Genomic DNA, 20,077 nt, shown 5'->3' with positions numbered 1-20,077 from the left:
AGATCTTAAATGGCAGTCCATCTTAGGTCCATAGGGGTTATTAGTGTTTATTACAGACATTCATTAACAGAAAGCTAAAACTCAATAGCCAAAATAAATAAATAAATAAATAAATAAATAAATGAATAAATGAATAGATAAATAAATAGGGTAGGAAAGGTCTTTGTGAATGAAAAATCTTTCGTCTTGAATTTCGAGCATAGACTGAATGTGGGGAAAAATGGGATTTTACATCACACATCTGAATATATTTTTAGTGAATAAAAGGATTGCTAAAATTTAAAAAACACTGCCACAATGCCTGTCCATTTTATTTTTTAAATTATTTTTTATTTTTATATTTATTTTCAAAATGCAGATCAAATTTGGAATGTCTTTCATTTTTCTTCTTGTAAAAGATTCACTAAACTGTGGGGAGAAGACAACAACTGCTTCTCTTTTCCATCTTCCCCTTTCATGCACTTACCTCTCCCCCTACGAGGTTGAAGAACTCACCATATGTTCCTAATGTAGTAACTTGTATATATAGGAGGCTAGGTTTCAACTTCTTTCCCCTGACTGAGCTTTAAACCCTCATTTTCCACTTTCCAGGGGAATCACACAGCCAGTAGATGTTCTGCAGTGGTATGCTCTCACCTGAGCTGTTTGAACTGCTGCTTTGACCCTGCTGTGTGCCTCCCCAGTGAATGCTTTAACCGCCAGACCAAAGAGTCATTCTCGCTCTTTGACTTTGTATTTAAATAATCCATGCAGAACAGCTTTTCCATGGGGATCAGGAAAAGCCAATTACAGATTTCTCACTGGTTTAAGAACTCTTCTGGGAAAGTGAAAATGTGGGTTCAAGAACACCCGGACAAAGAGGGACTTGAACCCTATTGTCCCACATTGTATATCAGATGAGGCCCTGACCACGGAGCTATTGAATAAATGAAGAGAGGGGGGATTCCCTTTACTTCCATGAATGATTTACAAAGAGTGTGTAAACCTAATCTTTCATTTCCAGTCCTTTGGTTCTCCGTTTAAATGGCTTCTGCAGAGTTTCCTGTATCTGTGGCAAGAGTGACATTCTATACTGCTGGTTGTACAAAAACAATGTGTTTTTAAAACCAGTGAAAGATAATTATTCTCTACATTTATTTAATCCTTGTGTATTCCCAGAGTATTTCTCAATCCATCATTATTAAAATCAAAGTGTGTTTTTATTTGGCAGTAAATTAAAAATGTTGGTTAATTTGGGGAAGGTGGACTTAGGAAGGGAAGAAAAATTTTGTAGCAATCATTGTGTTAAAGCATCTTCTAAATGAAACATTATTCACACACAAACTTCTGCTGCATGTGCCTCCATTTTGCCTAACATTTCTTAATTCAAGAACCTGTACTGAACTAATGTGCTTTCATTAAAAGGGTTTAGTAGAAGTAGCTAGCCACATGCCTGTGCTAATTTAAACTCAGAGTCAAAGATCAATATAAATGGGGGGGGGGGGGGGGGGGGGGGGTAGTGTGGCAGTGTCTGTTTATTATATCTGAGACATTTTTCTTTACAGTTTACATTGTCACATAATGTGAGAAAAAGACAAAACAATGATGGGGAGTGTGTGGGAAAAAAACGACCAGAATCTTTTAGGCACAGTTCATCTATTGACCGCTTGCGAGGAAATCCTTCAGGTGCAGTCTACAGATGCAGAAATAGTTGTTAAATGTTGCAGATGTGTCCAAAGTCACACAAAAAGTCTACTCATAACAGTTATGAAAGCCAGCCTTCCTGAAGCTTAATTCGGTGAATGATTGCCCTCCCTCTAGAGGTGTAGTGAAGGAATAAGACTGGCTGCATGCCATCCACTAACTAGACAGAGGTGTTGGGTTGATTTTTTTCCTGTTTTTCCTAGTAACCAACCTATATCTTCCATGGTGCAGCTTGAGACCATTCCCTCTTATCCTATTGCTAGTTACCTGGTAGAAGAAGCCAACCCCTACCTTGCCACAGTCTTCTTTCAGGGAGTCATAGAGAGTAATAAAGTGTCCACTGAGCCTCCTCCAGACTAAACAATCCCAGTTTCCTCAGCCACTCCTCATAAGACTTGTGCTTCAGACCCCTCACCAGTTTTGATTCTGTTCTCTGCACAAGCTTTGGGGCCTCAACCTCTTCCTGGTAGTGAGAGGCTCAAAACTGAGAACAGCGCTCGAGGTGCAGTCTCACCAGAGCTGAGTACAAGGGGAAGATCACCTCCTGTTCCTTCTGGCTGCACTGTTTCAGGTAGAAGCCAGGATGCCATTGGCCATCCTGGCCAGCTGGGTTTACTGCTGGCTCAGGTTCAGCCAAGATTGTTGTCAACAAAGTATACTGAATTCTATTTTTAACTTAAAGCCAGTTACTCTTACTGGTTTTGGACCTTCCTTATTCTATAGAACTAAAACCATTTTCACTTTTGGATAGATTAGGATATTTCAGCAAATGCTTTGTTTTCAAAATTGAAAACATTTTCTGAACTGCATTGGTGAAAAGAGTTATCAAATGCAAATGATCTTCCTCCCTCCCTCCCTACCCCCTTTATCCCTTCCTTCCCTTCCTTTCTCTTTCTTTCTCTGTCTCTTTCCCTCTCCCTCTCTCCCTCCCCCCACTCGCCGCTCGTCCACCCGTCCATCTGTCCGTCTATAGGGGGTCCCTTCCTACACTGAAAAACAATTAGAAAGTCTAATTCTATATTTGCAATGAAACAGTGAACCATTGACTCAATCTCAAATCAGTAAACGGAAATATATGGCAAGTGCAAATTACAGTAAAATTTGATCTTTCCAATGTTTTTTCTTCATAAAATGTATATGCTGTTGTAAAAATAATAGATTATTCTCTTGTTCCCTTATGTTCCATTTTTTCATTTCTCCAAAAAATAAAAAATAAAAAATAAATAAATAAAAAAAAAAGGGGCAAAATCTACAATTGCCTGAAGCACAGCTATCTCTAGCAGGACTTAATCTTTCTATTAAGCATTCCCTGCCTGAGTGTCACACTGAGGCCACTTAAGTCACTTCAGCATCAGTCAGAGATGTTTAGAAACACTTCTTCTGAGTACTTTAATGGTTCATCAAGACCTAACCCTTTGAACATTGCTTTAAGGCATTTTGGCTCTGCTCTGAGTCACTGAAGCAAAATTGGAGCATCTGGATGCAGTGTCAGAATAGCCCACGCAGCTTCAGTGCAGCACCCAAGTGAATAATCTCAACACGGAATACAAACACTGCATTAGTGATTGCCGGAAGGCTACAGTTCATCTTCCTCTGAAATACAATGCAAAAAAAGTGCAAGAAAAGTTGAAGGATGATAGGCTTTTTTTTCTTTGTATCTTCTGTTATATGAACAAAGAATCAATCTATGTTTTGATGGTTCATTAAATGTTCAGCAGCGTTGCCCTGCCGATCCACCAATACCCCTTTTCTGGACAAAGGAATAAGTGATTTTTCCAGTTTATGCCGTGTAAGACATTTGGATGCAAGATATTGTATCCATTTGCTTATGTGTTAGCTGTGAGTCAAAGTAGTTTAAGAAAAAAAGTATGTTTTATTAACCTGTTAGAAATGTGCCATCTACTTATACTCTGTTGAGTTGTATATAAAACTTCATTATTTCTATGAGCTTTGTGAAATCATATCTCTTTCACATTGTTTTCTCTCACAGATGGCAACAAAATTGTATTCTGTTGGTTGAAGCTTTTTAAGGTAAATCTTTTTATTCCTTCTGTTGAAATAGACTTCACATATTACTTTCCTTTAAACCACTAAAGTGTTATTTCTTTGCTGTTGTTTCTTATGGACAAACCTGGGTCCTGATCCTACTTCCCTGAAAACTGCTGAACAATTAATACTCTGTAAGAGCTTGTGAGACATCTAGTGTGTGGCTACAGATACAAACCCCAGGAAAGATTTATTTTGCCATAGGCAAGAATACCTTATGTGAGGCTTAGGCCAACAGGTCAAGAAATATAAATGCAGAAACATGCTAAACATACCACCTGGTATCAGGCTTTGCCTGGAAATGCTGTACTCCAATGGGTGATCTGTAGAGTTCACAGCAGAATGAATACTGGGGGATAGAACTGGGTCACAACAACATGCGTAGCCTGTTTCCTCGATACTTACTTTCTGAATAACCATCTAGGGCTCTATGTGTAAATACAGTGCCCAAAACTAAATCCAAGCAAAACCATCAGACTGACATAAAGCTTTGTTATTTTTATATTTTTTCAGATAATATAGATGTGTTTTGTGTGTATATATGCATACGAAAACAATGTACAATAAGATAATTAGTGGTTCAATGGTACTAAAAAACTGTGCCAATGACACAGCCTTATTACTCACATTGTTATTATACAAGCAATGCCAAAATATATTCGGGTTGGAAGATGTCAAGTAAATGGGTGACACTGTTTCTAGCTTGTCTAACTACGATTAATTTAGTTAGTATTCATTGTAATTACACTTATCATAATGAATCCATTTAGTATTAATGTGAACATTAGAGATCTTTTTAGGAACTCCATTATAATTCAGCAATAATTAATGTACATATTAAATGAAGTGTTACTACTCAATGCTATTATAAAGCCATGTTGTTTCATTTGAAAATCTTTAGAGCAGGTTGTGCTTGATCTGGTTGGTATTCAACTGTTGCCAAAAGGTATTCTGCAATGGCAAAGGGCAGTTCACACTGGGAGACTCTTGTTAACTTTTCTGAGAGATTCCATGTTTGCACTTGTCTACTGGTCCCCATACAACTTGGCATTTGAAGCAGGGTACTTCACGGCCATGATAATGCAAAAAACACATAATACTAAAAAAACCTTCAACAAACAATTTCTAATATTTTAGGCATTATCCAATAAAGGAGATATTTGTTTTAAGAAGTAAATTGCAGTGCAGTACTTTGCTGACATGCTGATTATGTATTAACCTAGGCAGACTACATATTATATATTTATTTATACAGTGAGTATTCTTCCCTCATGCCCTCCAAGTGCAATCCAAAACTGAGAAACAATTATTTCTTTTATGTCACACATTCAGAAAACATAGGTTCTTGAGTGGCATTTGTCATGCAGTTACACAAAAATAATGAATAGTACACATGGAGCAAATGAAAGAGTCACCCAGAATCATATGGCTGTGCATCTTATCCATTGTCAAGAGGAATAAATATATTTCTAGAAAAATTGAGAGTATTAATTACATAACATGTTTCCAGATGCTTTCCAGGCCTCCAACGATTTTAGCTGAAGAAATATCAGCTAAGGTGATTCACAGAGATTAAAATGCTGTTGGTTTTCTCCGCCATAAATCTTTCCTTATAAACTATGTAAGCTTTAAAATCATGCCCTTTGACACTAAGTTGCAGAGATCTACTATTCTGTTCATCCTGTGCATTAAAAACAAAAAATCATTTTTATTATGGTTTTGTAAATCTACATTGGATTGGATAGATTTCAACCGGAAGAACAATAAACAGCTAATGCCTGTCTGCTCCCTCTGTGCCACCAGTGATTTGTGAGTGTCATCTCACTAATATCCATCCCTCTTAGGAGGTCTTGTCAAGAGAAGCATCCTACTCCTCTGTCTGCACAGAAGATATTGTTTACCCTCTTTTGGATTTGGTATGCTAGATATGGTTTTCACAGTGAGAGAGGGTTACACCATGTCAAAATGATTTCTCACACTTTTCATTTTCTTACTGAATACTTGAATGTTTGTGGAACTATTAATTGACTTAAATCTGTACACTAATTATAACTTCCAGTGTTCTTTTTTTACCTTGTGCATCACTTTATTTACTTGACATTTAATCTGCTACCGTATTGCTCAGTCACTATGCGCTTGCACTGCATTATACAGCTTCTAGCTTTCTGTACCTTTGCAATTTTAGGTGAGAGAGAATGCACCGGCTCTAGTCAATAAGCTGTTCCATCTCTGAATTGCCTTACAACTCTTCAGTGAACATTATCTTATTCTAATGATTTGTGACTATTCATTTTCTCATCACTTCCTTTCTCCTTCAAGTGGATATTCCCACTGAGAGTTATTAGGATACATTATTACACAGCAAGCAATCTTTACCTGCAGTTTTACAAAATATGTCAATGTAATGCTAATTAATAAGAAGTCCACTAATCTATGAACTTCTGACTTCTCTTCTGCTGATATATTTGACCTTGGGCAAATCACTTAACCTCTGTGTTTCTTTATTGTTTCTCTTCTTAGAGTGAAAAAATTACCATTCTCTTTAAAACCGCTGAGCTTTATTGATTATGTATATGCTAGGTATTTTTGATTTTTACACTGAATCAAATTAAGGCTTTGAATAGGATAGCAGATATAATAGAATAACTTCTAAATTAGGAAATGGTCAGTAGTATGTTAGTATTAATAGATGGAAACAATTTGGAACTGCCCTAAATTTAAAAGCAACTCTTTCATTACATCAGAAAAAATAAAACAAAAGCACAAAGTGAAAAAGTACATTAGATGCTGATTTTCCATCCTTGATTTAGTGAATGTTCTTTTTATGATGAATGTATTTGTAAGAAGTTTGTTCTTCTCCTTACTTTAATCTATCATGACTATATATTGTATTAATGTATACACAGAAATTGAAGATTAATTTATATCTTGAATATTAATTACTCATAAATACTGAAAATAAATTCCAGTCTCAAATCATGGTGGCTTACAAAAGTTCAGAATGCGCATTACAAGTGCTGCTTCTTTCTGAACAGCTGCTTCTTGTGAAATGTTAATGACATTGTTGTCCTTGTTGCTTTTGTAGTGTCCTTCCCCCTTTCTCAGACAAAATTCAGTCACCCAGTAGCTCTGATTCTGTGATTCTGGCTTCCTGCTTCTGATCAGGTGAGACTGCAGCATTGAACTTTCAAAGTTCACCTTTCTTGAGCTGTATCCAGGGCTCTGTGGAAGTCTTCTGCCAGTTCTTTTTTATAGGCTATGGTTAACAATGTGTTGTACACCTCAGTATTGTTGTATAACATGTTGAGCATGTTGCATAGCATGTATAGCATGCCAACAGAAGCATTTCCTTTTTTTTTTTTTTTTTTTTTTTTTTTTTTTTTTTTAATAGTTGCTAGTACTATTATGAACCTGTTTATATGGATACTGAACTCCATCAGCTTTGGCAAAAAATAAAAGGAAATACTCATTCAAAATACTTGCAGAAATAAGGCCAGTTGTTACTAATACAGCTGTGCTTAATGTTCTCTGATCTTTTTTAGTCATGTTTTTGTTTTTTGGTTTTTGTTGTTCTTGTTGTTGTTTTGATGATGTATGATCACTATTTTGCCCTTTGCTGCAAAGGATGAATTTTATCTTTCTAACTTTCACCAGAGCTGGGGGGGGAAAAAAATAAATAAATAATGTGTTTAAAAGGTGTTTAAAAGTTTCACAGACAAGATTAATGGCATTTCAATTTCTTGTGGGAAAAATATCAGTCTTCAGGAACAATGTTATCCATTGTGTTTAATGCAAAATTGGGTACATGCTGAATATGATTTGGCAGCACCAATCAAAGAGCAACTTGGACTCAGACTCACTCCTGCTAGCATGTTTTGTACTGATCTAGATAAATTGTAGGATGTTTCTCTTTCTTTTTGACTTCCGTTTCACCTTCCCTTCTGTTTTTTGGTGTTTTTTTTCTTAATAAGTCTTCACAGACAGGCTGGTAATAATTATTTTTCTTACATTTGTGCCAGTTAGAAGACCTAGGCTGCTGCTTCCATCTTGCCATCCCTTCTCCTTTCTTGCCCTTTCTTTCTCATTCCATATCCCACACTGGTTTGTTTCCACATGTTGTCATTTGGTATATCAGGTCATTAACATTTGTTGTGTTTTTTTTTTATTTTTTTATTTTTTTTATTTTAATCCAGTTTATTTCTTTATAACTTTTTAAGGCCTTAATTCTTATTCCAGGTTTGTCCTTAATTTTTCAGTTAGATCAGTCTCTCATTTTCTCTTTCATGTTAACAAGTAGGAAAGATAGAGAAGTGAGTGTGTGGGAGTACTCGTGAAGACTTTTTGTCACTGAAGTATATGAAATGATCTAGAAATCCAGATAAAAATCATCTTTAAACTGAGATTTGCTTAGCTCAATTGAATTCAAAGAAATTTCAAGGCACTAGGAGATACTACATTTTCTATTTGGCATCCCAGCAAGGATCAAATTGCAAGTGAGCTGCATATTGTGCACTGTGCTCAAATACTTAAGGCTTCTGTCCTATCCCTTTCACTTTAAGCATTCCTTATCAAGATTAGTGTTTGGGCCTACCTCAGTAGAGGAATTCAAAAATAAGTGCCTAAAGACACATTATCTAACATGTATGTAATACACCACATTTTAGCCCAGAGCCACTTTTTATAGTGTTGTTTAAGCTCTTCAAGAAATAGAATGTACAATGAACACCTTTAACAATCTTTTACCATGGTTGCTTGCAGGCGCTGATATAATGCTAATGTGACAGCTATCATTTTAGAAAGAGACACTTTTATTTCCTTGATAAGACAAGTGTTACACATACTGAAGAGCAGACGGATTTTTCTGGCCAGTGTCTCCTCATATTTGTGCCACTAGGGATTTGCTGACTACTCAAATTATCTCTCACAGGTTAGCACATGTCTATCTTACACAGAAATGTTTATCTTCCTTCCTGATGTTTCTCTAAATAATCCTGTTTTTAAAAATGAAACCAGACTTTATTGTTATTAAGTGGCTACCTAACCTTCTCCCCCAAAAATGTCTAGCCATTTATAATGCAAGACATCAATTTAGGATTAGCTTCCCTTCTAGCAAATCAAATTCTGTTTCTTACAAAATGCATACAGAAATTGTAATAGTCCCTTCTATGTCAGGAAAAAAGAAAAAGAAAAAAAGGATTCTAATACTTAGAAGAAGCTCCATTGTATTTCATCTGTGATTATGGTTAAAACTTCACTCATTTTTTATCTGTTATAGGAAGGTCCCCTTATACCTTTCTGTAAACTACAAACCATATTATACAATCTTCCGTATTGTATTTCTTGTATATTCTTCAGAAAATACAATATTCCACACCAGACTGATAAGGTAAAGTGTACTTTAATCCATACTTTCAGATCTCCGTGCCAACTTAATTACTGTTCATTTGGTACATAATTTTGTATTCTTGAAATAATTAATTAAAATTATTATACACCTTTGTCAGTCTAGTGATCTTTATTGCAGCAGTTTCATATAATCTTAACTTCTGTATAAATAGAGGCTGGGTGGAGTACAAATAGCACATCTGATGCCTTTGAGGATAAGGAGTGTTTGCTTCTTGATCTGTGTGTTGGAGTGGTGATGTATTTTGACCAAACGAGAAGTTACTTAAAGTACTTTTTGGCTTGGGAAGCAAAGTTTTCAGCTTTCTGATTTTCCTATAAATTTTCAATTCCTTAATTCAGTAGAATGAACTCTTATGAATGAATCTTATTTTGTTGTGTGCTGGTACATCCATCTGTTTTATTAACATGGCTCTTCTAAAAGTGTTCTGGCGTTCGGATGCCCAACAGAATTCATTTATAGACCCATGGAAATGTTTGGAGCATTGTAGTTAAAAATCACAAGATATTTACAGATAGAGCAGTCAATTAATAAAATTACTATTAATTTATTAATGAAAGACTCCTTAAGAGGGAGCATATACACTTAGTGAAGTAGTAATTATCTACTGTTGCCCTCTATTGCACTCTAAGCCAGACATAGTATGAGACGAAAAAGGATTAAATTTCATGACCATCAATGAAATACTTCTGATAAGCAGAAAAGAAGCAACTAGATTAATCGGATGAGGGAACATCTGTTAAACCTTACTAATCATGTTTTATCCAGACACTAAAATGTGAGACCATTAAAGAAATAACTGACTACATAATACAAATAGAAGTTTTTTGTTACTGTGAAAAATATACAGTTACATTAAAACTTCTGAAAAATGTGTTGATATATTTTGATTCAGAAGACAAATGCAGTCTGAAGCTTGTGCCTTACACTTAAATACATATATGATAGGCTTGTGATCTAAGTTGGTTTGGTTGCAGGTAGCAATTTGCCTGCTCCAGCTTTTTCTTAGTGAGTAAGGCTACTAGTGATTAAATAGTAAGAAAAAACACTCTAAATATTGTCTTAGATTGTTTTCCCTCAAGCTCTTCAGTATAAATCGCAATAACAGAAGCTACTGTAGTAAGATCCATACCTAAAGGTGGCCAAATGCCAGAGCAGTTATTTGGCCCATCTAATTCCTGTGGTCATGTAGCTTTATATACAAATAAATAGATAAGTAAGTAAACAAACACTCCCTGTCTTTCACTGATTTGAAAGGATAATGCTCAGCAAGTTTTATTTGACCTTAGTTCTGATTTACACTTCTTTTTCTCCCAGCTTTTCTTTGTCTTGCTCCTTAGCAGTAAAGGTCATCTACAACTATTTGTTCTAGAGGTGAGGAACAAATGAATTTTGTAAAGCATTGTCAGCACCTGTGCAAATTTGTGCTCATACAAAACTTTGCAGGGATCCTACTAGTTCATCATTTTTGATCTAGATATCCTAACCTAAAGCTCTGCAAAACACATTGCCTCATTAGTGTATCCTCATACTCATGTGTTTTGCCTGTCTACAACAGGCAATTCTGATTTTGAAATTGAACATTTCCTTCTAGCAGTGATTCTGCAGGAAATTAAAGGACTGGTTTTCATTGAGTAGCCATGCTGGTGCAATTGTTATCTCTACCATATCACAATATGATTATGTGTTGCCAGGGAATTAACTGCAATTGCTGAAATGTGACTAACCCTACTCATGTTACTACATGCTGCTGTTGTAAATACCATTTTGCTTAAAGGAATATGATAAGTGAATATGAGCAGCAATTTAGAAAGCAACTACTATGAAAAAGAAAAGTATTAAAATCATAGGTCCATGAAACAGTGTAACTTCTACTGATTTCATCCCAGTCTTGGCAAGCTGATGCTGAAGAGCAGTGGAATACATTGTCTCAGGATACAGTTTTAAAACAGTTGTTGCTGTTGTCATCATTTGAACAATTAAAGATGTAACATACTTCTCTTTTCAACACATTTTAGTATTGTTGTTGCCTAGAAATCCTGAAATTTAGGTAATTCCTACGTAACACTACAGAATGACAAAAATAACATTTCATCCTTGTATTTAACTTTGCCATTAAAAAGAAGTGTAACAATAGGGTAAGATTAGAGTTATTTTAATGCCAGTAATACGTAGGCAAAGTTATGGATTTTAAGGTAAAATGCATTAGTTGTAGCTTTTCCTTGATAGAAGAACATCTTTAGTGTGGTCAGCTGCAGCGTTTCAAAATTCAGTGGAAAACTGACCTAAAATATTGCTATCATTTATGAATATGGAATTGCAGTACAGTTGTTAGTTCACATGTACTTGTATAAATGCAGGCTTAGGTCTTATATAAAAATTCCTTCATCCTCATGTGCTTTGCCAAGCAATTTTTTATTCCCATCCCCAAATTCTTACTTTCTCTCGTCCACCTCCACGTGAGTTCTGCCCTTGCCCAAGCCTACCAACCATCTTCTTTATGTCTGCCTCACCTATGTAGGATTGCCCTTCCTTTCTCTTTCTTTTTTTTTTGCCAGTGGGATCAAAGAAATGATACAAAACATTCAATTTGGTTTCCATTATAATTGAAATATTGTCTGCCTGAAGCCAATTTCAATTAATCTATGGGTACAGAACGTATTTAATTATTTCTTATTTCCCATTGTGTATTTTGATTTAAATCTATCTGAAAACAACCTTCGTGTTTTCACTCCACACAATTTCTTAAAATGTATCGTCAGCGATATCAGAAATGTATTGTGTTGGTGTAAAAAGGCTCAGTGTGTAATAGACATCATGACTCTTTCACAGGAACCACAGGAAAAGAAGAGGACTGACTGCTGCTGTACTTTATAATTTCCAAGCAGGATATAAACTCCAGTCCTGCAGAGTTGTTAAATCTCACTTATCTTGGTTATTATAGGGTATTAGAATAGTAGAAGGTTCTGCATTCAGATATCCCCTGCAGGAAAATTCTCCACCAAATTTACACTAAAAACTAAACACTTTGAAATTATAGTTAAAAAGAAAGGGGAAGAAAAAAAAATCTTATTATGCAGTATCATTTTATTATTATTATTAGTTTTTTATAATATCCTAATGCAATATGCTACTTATTTTGCTAAGAGCCTTCTTTCAGTTGCAGACACTACTGATATTTGATGTTTCTTGTCATCGGTGATGTTACCTGCTTTTCACTGCACTCGTGAAAGCTGACAAACAGAGATAAGTCAATAGAGAATGCAGAAGAAATCTGAATCTGTAACTGATCCGAGCCTCTTTTTCTCTCTGAGCGAATGTAATATCGCATAATAAACTTTAGTCCAGATCTCTGACATGTAGCTTAGTATACCTGGGAATCTTCCAAATGGGAGAAAATAAAGAAGACTACTTAACGTAAAAGGACATTTTCTAGAAATGAAACAGCAAACAGCAGCACTCTAATTAAAAAACAACAACAACAACAGCAACACACACATAAGAACAACAAAGGAAAAAGCCCCCGCACATATAACTGCAGAAATGCAATAATCAAAACATACAATTATCTCAAAGTTCGGTGAGTCCGTCAGAGCTGCTTCAATACATCTGGCTTTTTGTGTTTAAAATATTGTGTACAGAAATGTTCGAGCCTGCAGAGTTTCCTTGTTTCTCAGAAGAAAGACTCTGCAGGAGAGACTTTCTGTCCTGTGGAGCTTATAGACTCTGCAGGATCTTTTGCTCAGTGACCCTAGTTTATCCACAATTCATTTATGTGACTGAATCTTATGTCTCCCAGATAAACGAGTTTCAGATCATTAAGGTTGTACTGTCCTTGTTAGTAAGAATGTATTATTGACCAGAGGAATGCTGTAATGTCCTTTTTTTCCCAAAACATGGGGAAAGGAGAATCATAGAATTTTTATCAGTTTTGTTTACAACTTTCTTATGAGCCATTTTTTATCCTGTCTCAAGAACAGAAATAAATTATGGATGAGGTCTCCCATCTCCGGACATGATTATTTTTTAATTATTATTCTCTTTGATCTTAAAGAATTTGCAGGCTTTTATGCAACATGGGGTAAAATTTGATGTCAGATAAGCCTTTAAGAAAATAATACAAGATACCAGCAGTACCTGCATTGCTGTGCAATCGTAATTATATAGGGGGGAAAAACAACACATAAAAGAGATGTCTTCTGTCTCATGCAGTCTATTACTGAAGTGAAAATATTTCAGACATAAAAATATCTAACAAAATCAATAGAAAGCTTTGCGGCATAGGAAGAAAGCACACCTTTTTCTTTCTTATTCTTTGGCATTGTTAACATCTTTGGCATATAATAGATAGACAATCATGTTATTTAAAACTGCTAGGATTAAAAAATCATGATCTCTCACTTCAGTTACAAATTGATTAATAAATTTAAAAAAAGAAAAAAATAAATAAATCAATTTATTGTGAAATCCATCACATCGAAGTAGTTGTCTATCTTTAAGAAATATTCTGATCAATAGCATAATTTTATAGTATATTAAACTCTGGTGATTTCTGAAAAGACTGGGTCTATTAAGTGACCTTTCTGGTGAGCGTTCATAGTATAGCACACTGTCTGGATATTCTTTATAGCTCTACAATGTGTAGAATGTATTCATTAATACGTAACAGAATTTGATTAACATTAAGTAAATAACCTGTGCAGAGAACATAAATCAGGCTTTGATAGATTACGCAAAATCCCATACGAATTTGAATTCTGTAGTTGTCATCGTCATGTTATTAGAACATAGGTACTCATTCTGTTCTAACAGTTGCTTAATTTTCACCGTAGTAAGCAGCAAAGACACAGAGCTGCTTAAATAATCAAATGGATTTTTCAATTCACCCATTTTTATTATTATTTTATTTTAAGTGGAAGGCAATGCAGTCATGTTTGTGGTGATCACACAATGGCTACACAGATATTCACTAAGAGTATCTCTCCTTAATGTTCACCAATGCAGTTTTCACTTGATTATGCATATTCTATTTTCCCAAGTGTAGAAGATTGCATTCAGCTGTATTCCAAATGTTGTGGTTCCAAGAAATGTTTGTATCCAGAATTATACGCATGAGAATTAAATTAGTGTACATAAATAACCATTTGCTTCTTTGAGAAATGCAGCACTCTGAGGTAACAAAAGCAAAAGGGCTACGCAAGATAAATCTGTAACGGGAGATTTCATCTTATGCTCCTGGTCTATTCAGAGCTCAGGTTTCACTGTGGGTTTGGAGTGATACAGAACAGCAAATTTTCAAAGGTATGATTTATTATCCTTGACTGAACAATCGCTCCATTCTTCATCCGCAAACAGTTCTTTCTTGACTTGTCCTACTTCATGTTAGTCAGACTTCTTGTGAGCAGTACTAAATAATAGCAATTAGGGCATGTGAGCAGCTGCTATAGTTTCTAACCTTCTCATGTATTCACCATGAAAAATTCTCATTTCTTGCTTTTTCTCATCTTCCCTCTCCTCCCCCCATTTCTTGTAATGCAGTATTGTAAATACAATTTAACATCAATCAGCTTTTGTCATTGTAGTCTTTAACTTCTTGTCTTTCAAGAACAAAAATCTGGCACTGAATTTAGACGTGCCAGGAACTGCTCCTCAGTGTTTTTGTGACACAAACAGCTTGGGGAGGGAATTTACAGAGTAAGATGTAATAATGGAAGAATAATATAATCAGAAAGTGGATTGTCACTTCAATTTGAGCTTTTCTTCTTTGTCCAAGATAAACTTTTTAATGTGTTTTATAGAAGTGCTGTTGCCCAGCAGATGCTTTGCTCTTTCTGTCTCCAACTGGCATTTTCAACTTCAAAAAAGTCAACTCCCAGTCAAGTGCCAGGCTTTGGTATGCATATGCTAGTTCATCAGACGTGAAATGCTTCAAGACGGCATGTCAGTTTCCCATACGGTTCTGCTGAAATGTGGGAAGTCTGAAACTGTCCGGCCGCCTGTCAGCTCCAGGCAGTGCTGCTCAGCCACTGCGCTCTGGCACCTGGCTGCTCGCAGTGCCATGACAGGGGCTGTCCTGCAGCCTGACACCCAGTACTTTTGATTGTGTTTTTAAGTACAAAACCTGTTTTGAGGTTTACTGAGCCTCCAGCTATAACCCTTCAATCCTGGGCTTAGTCCTAGTGTGTGCAGTTGTTGATTGACCTTGCCACTCTCCAATTTCAGGTCTGTCCATGCTTCCACCCAGGTGTTTTTTTTACCTTTAGCACAGGTAATCTGCATGCACCACAATACAACAAGGCATATGCAGATGGCAATTACTGTGTTGCATATGCAACAAATGAGAAGTCAGAGTAAGGAGTGACAACTGAAGTTTTCAGGTGATTGTAGAGGCCTGCAAAATAAAGTGCGTGTATACAACTGTGACTTCAAATGTTACTGTATTTTAGATTGACTAATGAAATTTATTTGATGTAATTGTGTAGGATGTGTCTCCCAACCTAATCAGTGTGAAACATGCACACAAAGATGCAGGTATCCTCTCTCACTTTGGATAGATATAGCATATGGTTTTATACAGACCCACACACTCCTACCATGTACTATTATCAGATAAGAAACTGCAAATTAAATTGAAATTATTCTGAAGTATTTGCTACAGTCTGCAGGCTACCTCAGGGTGGGAGAGAATGATGTCTCAAAAATCTCTGCAGAGGTTGAAACTTTGATTAAAGAAGACATTTGGGCTGAACAGAATTGGGATTGGCAGAAACTCCTTGATTTGACATTATAGTTGGAGAGAAGAAATTTGGATATCGTAGTGGGATATGGGATAATGAGAAGCCATATTAAGACCTTATTGCTTGTCACAGGGAACAGTGATTCTTTCCCCTTTTACTTTTTTTTTTTTTTTTTTTTTTTTTTTTAAATCCACAACCTATGGGAAACAGAGCAAAGGCTCCTCTTTGTTAAAATTCTCTCTTCAGAGGTATCCAAAACCCAGCAGTTTTCTTTCTCATTCCTTTGCATCTGATGTGGTCTTTGCACCTCAGGCAGAAGCAGTATTTCTTTCCTGTTCCTATTTCTCCTTCATAAATTCTAATTCAGTGTTTTAACTTTTTAAACATTTGGGGGTTCTTTTTAAGCTGAAACATATTTCAAGACTTTGGAAAAAGTTAGTGCTTTTTCTGGTTAGTTCAGCTACTATCGGTTGCCTCGGAAGTAATCCTACAAATCTTAATCTTATTTAAATATGTTTAATTGTACTGGGAATCATTTATTCTTATATACAAGATAAAACAATTCCAGAATCACAGAACTGCAGGAGTTTGAAGGGACCCATCTAAGTACAACTTCTCTGCTAAAGCATGTTCCCTTCATTAGGTTACATGGGAAAGCATCCAGGTGGGTTTTAAATACCTCCAGAGAAGGAGACTGCACAACCTCTTTGGGCAGCCTGTTCCAGTGCTCCATCATGCTCAAAGGAATAAAGAAGTTATTTCTCTTGTCTTTCATTCTCTGGCCTGTTCTATACTGTATAACTATTTAGATTTCCTCAGTAAATATTGCTAGTACATACCTCATTCCCAGAGTAAATTAAAATTTCCTTTATGCTCTAATACCAATGTCTCTGGCCACGTCTCTTGATTTCAGAAGAGGTTCTAAAATAGAGTATGGAATTCTAAAAAGGAATTGTGTGTAGAAATTGTTTTGTTTTTCAGCGTATAGTTTGTAGTCACATAAGCATTCAGTTTGTGAAGTGAAATGAAGATAGAAAACCTATCATGGTGGAAAAAAAAACAAACATTAATTTGTAAAATTAATACTAGACCAGCTGATCCCAGGCCATCTTTTATTTTATGTATACACACTATGTCAGGTTTATATGTAAACATGCTCTTAAGAGGTGATATATAGGAAGGGCTTTTATTTCCCATGTAGATAAATATGTACATATATGTATAATCTATACAAAGATGCAAAAAAAAAGGTGATTCAGAACATACTCCTATTCTTGATGGGAGATTTATCTCTTAGAAGTAACTTACTCGAAGAATGCTTTACTTATACATTAAAATGGACTTGCTGTAATTACTTAATGCTTAGGTAGTAAGTAATTACAGCTTAGGGTTTTACTTTTAAAGTGTATTTAACTGGATATATATCACATATTCCACTATTTATTTTAATGTATTGTGTGTTAACATACATAAAATTCAAATTATAATACAATTTGGTAGTCAGAGTGATCCTTTATATTTTATTACCTGTGTGTCCAAAATGCCTTTTTAAAGTATTAACAAATTAAGGGCTCTTTTTCAAGAAATATGCTCATATGCATTCATCACTTCTTCTGTGGGACATGTCTCAATTTCAGATAAGTATTATGGGCAATCCTAAAACCACAAATCCAAATTAATTAGTGGGCTATGATATACTTTAATGTAACTATAGCTTCAAGGAGTTTTTTTTATCCTATTTGTATTATTTGTTTGTTCCACCTCCCCCCCCCCCCCCCCCCCCCCCCAACTAACTAATGGTTAGTTAGTTGGCTGGTTGGCTTTTTGAGGAGGTGATTGTGTTATGCTTGCTTATGCAGTATTCTTATGTTGGTCCCAGGTAAAGACAGATGCATATATAAATGCAAATCTTCTGATACAATAAGGAAAAGCTGGTATATAGCAATACAGTATTGTACACCAAAGGAAATATGTAATTAATTGGTAATTCGGTTTTCAGTAATATTCTGATACTTAGAATATCATATTTATGCTAGAACTGGAATTCATCACTAGACATAATACCTTTTTGTTTTGTTTTTTTCATTTAGTGATGCTTTTTCTCTTGCTTTGAAAAATGTATTCTGCTCACTCCAGTTTATGTTTATATCTGCTGGTGAAAATGGGCTCTGTAAATTACCATAGTAATTAAAACAAACCAGCAAGCACAAGGCAGCATTTAACTCAGGAATCAATCAGGAAGGACTCATAATGCCAATTCAATCTATTTAAAATCTCAGAATTCAGGACTTTTAAGAATTTATTTCTGCAAGTCTTAAATCTGCTCCTTATATTTCCTTGACTTGCCAAAATCAAGACGCAAAGGTGAATTCTGTTCAAGTTACAGATGGAAAGCTGTGCTAGTGGTAAAAATGTTACTGAGTTTTGCAAGAATAAAACACACAGCATCATAGAAGTTTTTCCCAACTTGATTGTATCGAGTCAATAAATATACAAAAGAGAAAGTCACCTCGAAGTCTTACATACAATTTTGATAACTGTTGTCAGAGTTTTATGTGCTATTAAGAAGTGATTGTTGAGTAACTACACTAAATACAAATTTCTATAAAGCAAAGCCTGTTTATACAGAATAAAAATTTTAAATGAACACAAATTAATTATATACAGCAGTTAATACCCATGTGTCATTTTTCCTCAGTTACAACAGTTTGTTTTTCTTACTTTGTTCAAAGCTTGTGTGTGATCTAGTTTGAAAGAAAAACCAAGGGAGGGGAATTACAGCAAGTATACTGCAGAGATGACAAATGCTACTGGATCAGTTACGGGCTTTGGTACAGCTCTGCTGTGGGGAACCTGCAGAGGTATCGCAATCTTCTAATCAGAGGATAGTTCTTATGCTGAGATCATTTTATCACTGAGTGAAAAAAGAAAGGAGTGAAAAAGGACAAGTTTTAATTTCTGCACAGAATCTGCTCATAATATATATATATATATATTATATATATATATATAATATATATATATATCTTGGGATGAACTTAGAAGTCTTTAGTGGGCATTCCTTGTGTATTATTTTAATTTGGATTCGCACAGTGCAACTTCTCCTATTTCTACATATTTTTATTATTCTAATTAGACATATTGGTTATTTTGCATTCTCTTACTTCAGTTGCACAGATTTAATTGTAAATTAGGATAATATGGTCTTCTTAAATGTAATTTTCTTTTTTTTCAGAAGAGAAATTTTTTAGTGGAAAATTTTTATGGCTGGAACTAAGTTGGTAAATAAAGTTCTTTGTAGTTAAAGTACTGATAGTCACCCACCATAGTAGTGTTTCTTCTCTATGTGTCAGAACCTGGTACAGTGGAACTAGGTTCCCCAAAATTGTCTATGAGTATATGCTATCTACTGTAGCATATTAAAAAGTTCCAGACAACAAGAGAAATACAAGACTAGTCCATGTTTTTCGTTTTCTACTAAATTGGTTTACACTGAATAGCATGATTACAGATTTATTTTCTTAAAAGGAAACTGTAATAACTGAGGGTTCTAATAGTGTAGAATATCAGTTATGCCAGTAGTCAAGATAGAAGAATTAAAAACTGTGATAAGCTAGAATACTTTTAATGTTAGTTACCTCAGGTATTTGAGATAGAAAAGTAAACAATGGAGGACAAGCTGTTTGTTGCATCACAGTTGAGGAAAACAAGGTTCCTGAAATAAGATGGACTTTAATTTTTTAGAGTCTCATGAGGTGGTGGAACACATAAAATGCTCAGCAGAGTTTTTGCAGAATGATTTAATATTCCTGCCTCTGGAATAGGTGTGTGTGATCCTGAAATTAGAAGCTTTGTCACAGCCTGAATTTGGTACAGTGAGTAGTGTGTTCCATGTTTCTGTGGTAGTTTTAATTTTGTTACTCGTATGGATAAAAACTACCTTAATTGTAAATAGCAATAGGAAAATGAATTTAGTGAAATTCAGACAAAAAACGTAACTGTAAAACAACTCTTAGTAGAACAACAGAGGAAAATAGTTTCAGAGTGGCTACTGGAACAGCTACTGGAATTCCTACGATTATATTTAGAAAAGTAATCTTTTCCTACATCCTGGAAGCACTGGTGTCTTACACGTAGTGTTGCTGCTGTCTGTGACACAGGTTATTTTTCTAACATTAGCAAGGCATTTAGGTCCCAGCAGTTCAGA

General features: G+C 35.2%; 1 protein-coding gene across 1 annotated transcript in view; it reads left to right on the top strand.

Annotated features, from left to right (window-relative positions):
• TENM3 (teneurin transmembrane protein 3) overlaps positions 1-20,077 on the top strand; it is a 968,340-nt gene that overhangs the window by 143,277 nt on the left and 804,986 nt on the right. Inside the window, 1 exon segment of the mRNA XM_032444361.1 lies at positions 3,674-3,714. The gene's annotated coding sequence lies outside the window, so the exon portion shown is untranslated.

Source organism: Coturnix japonica, chromosome 4, assembly GCF_001577835.2.
Source record: "Coturnix japonica isolate 7356 chromosome 4, Coturnix japonica 2.1, whole genome shotgun sequence".
NCBI classification, from domain to species: Eukaryota; Metazoa; Chordata; class Aves; order Galliformes; family Phasianidae; genus Coturnix; species Coturnix japonica.
This window is presented reverse-complemented; position numbering and strand designations above follow the sequence as displayed.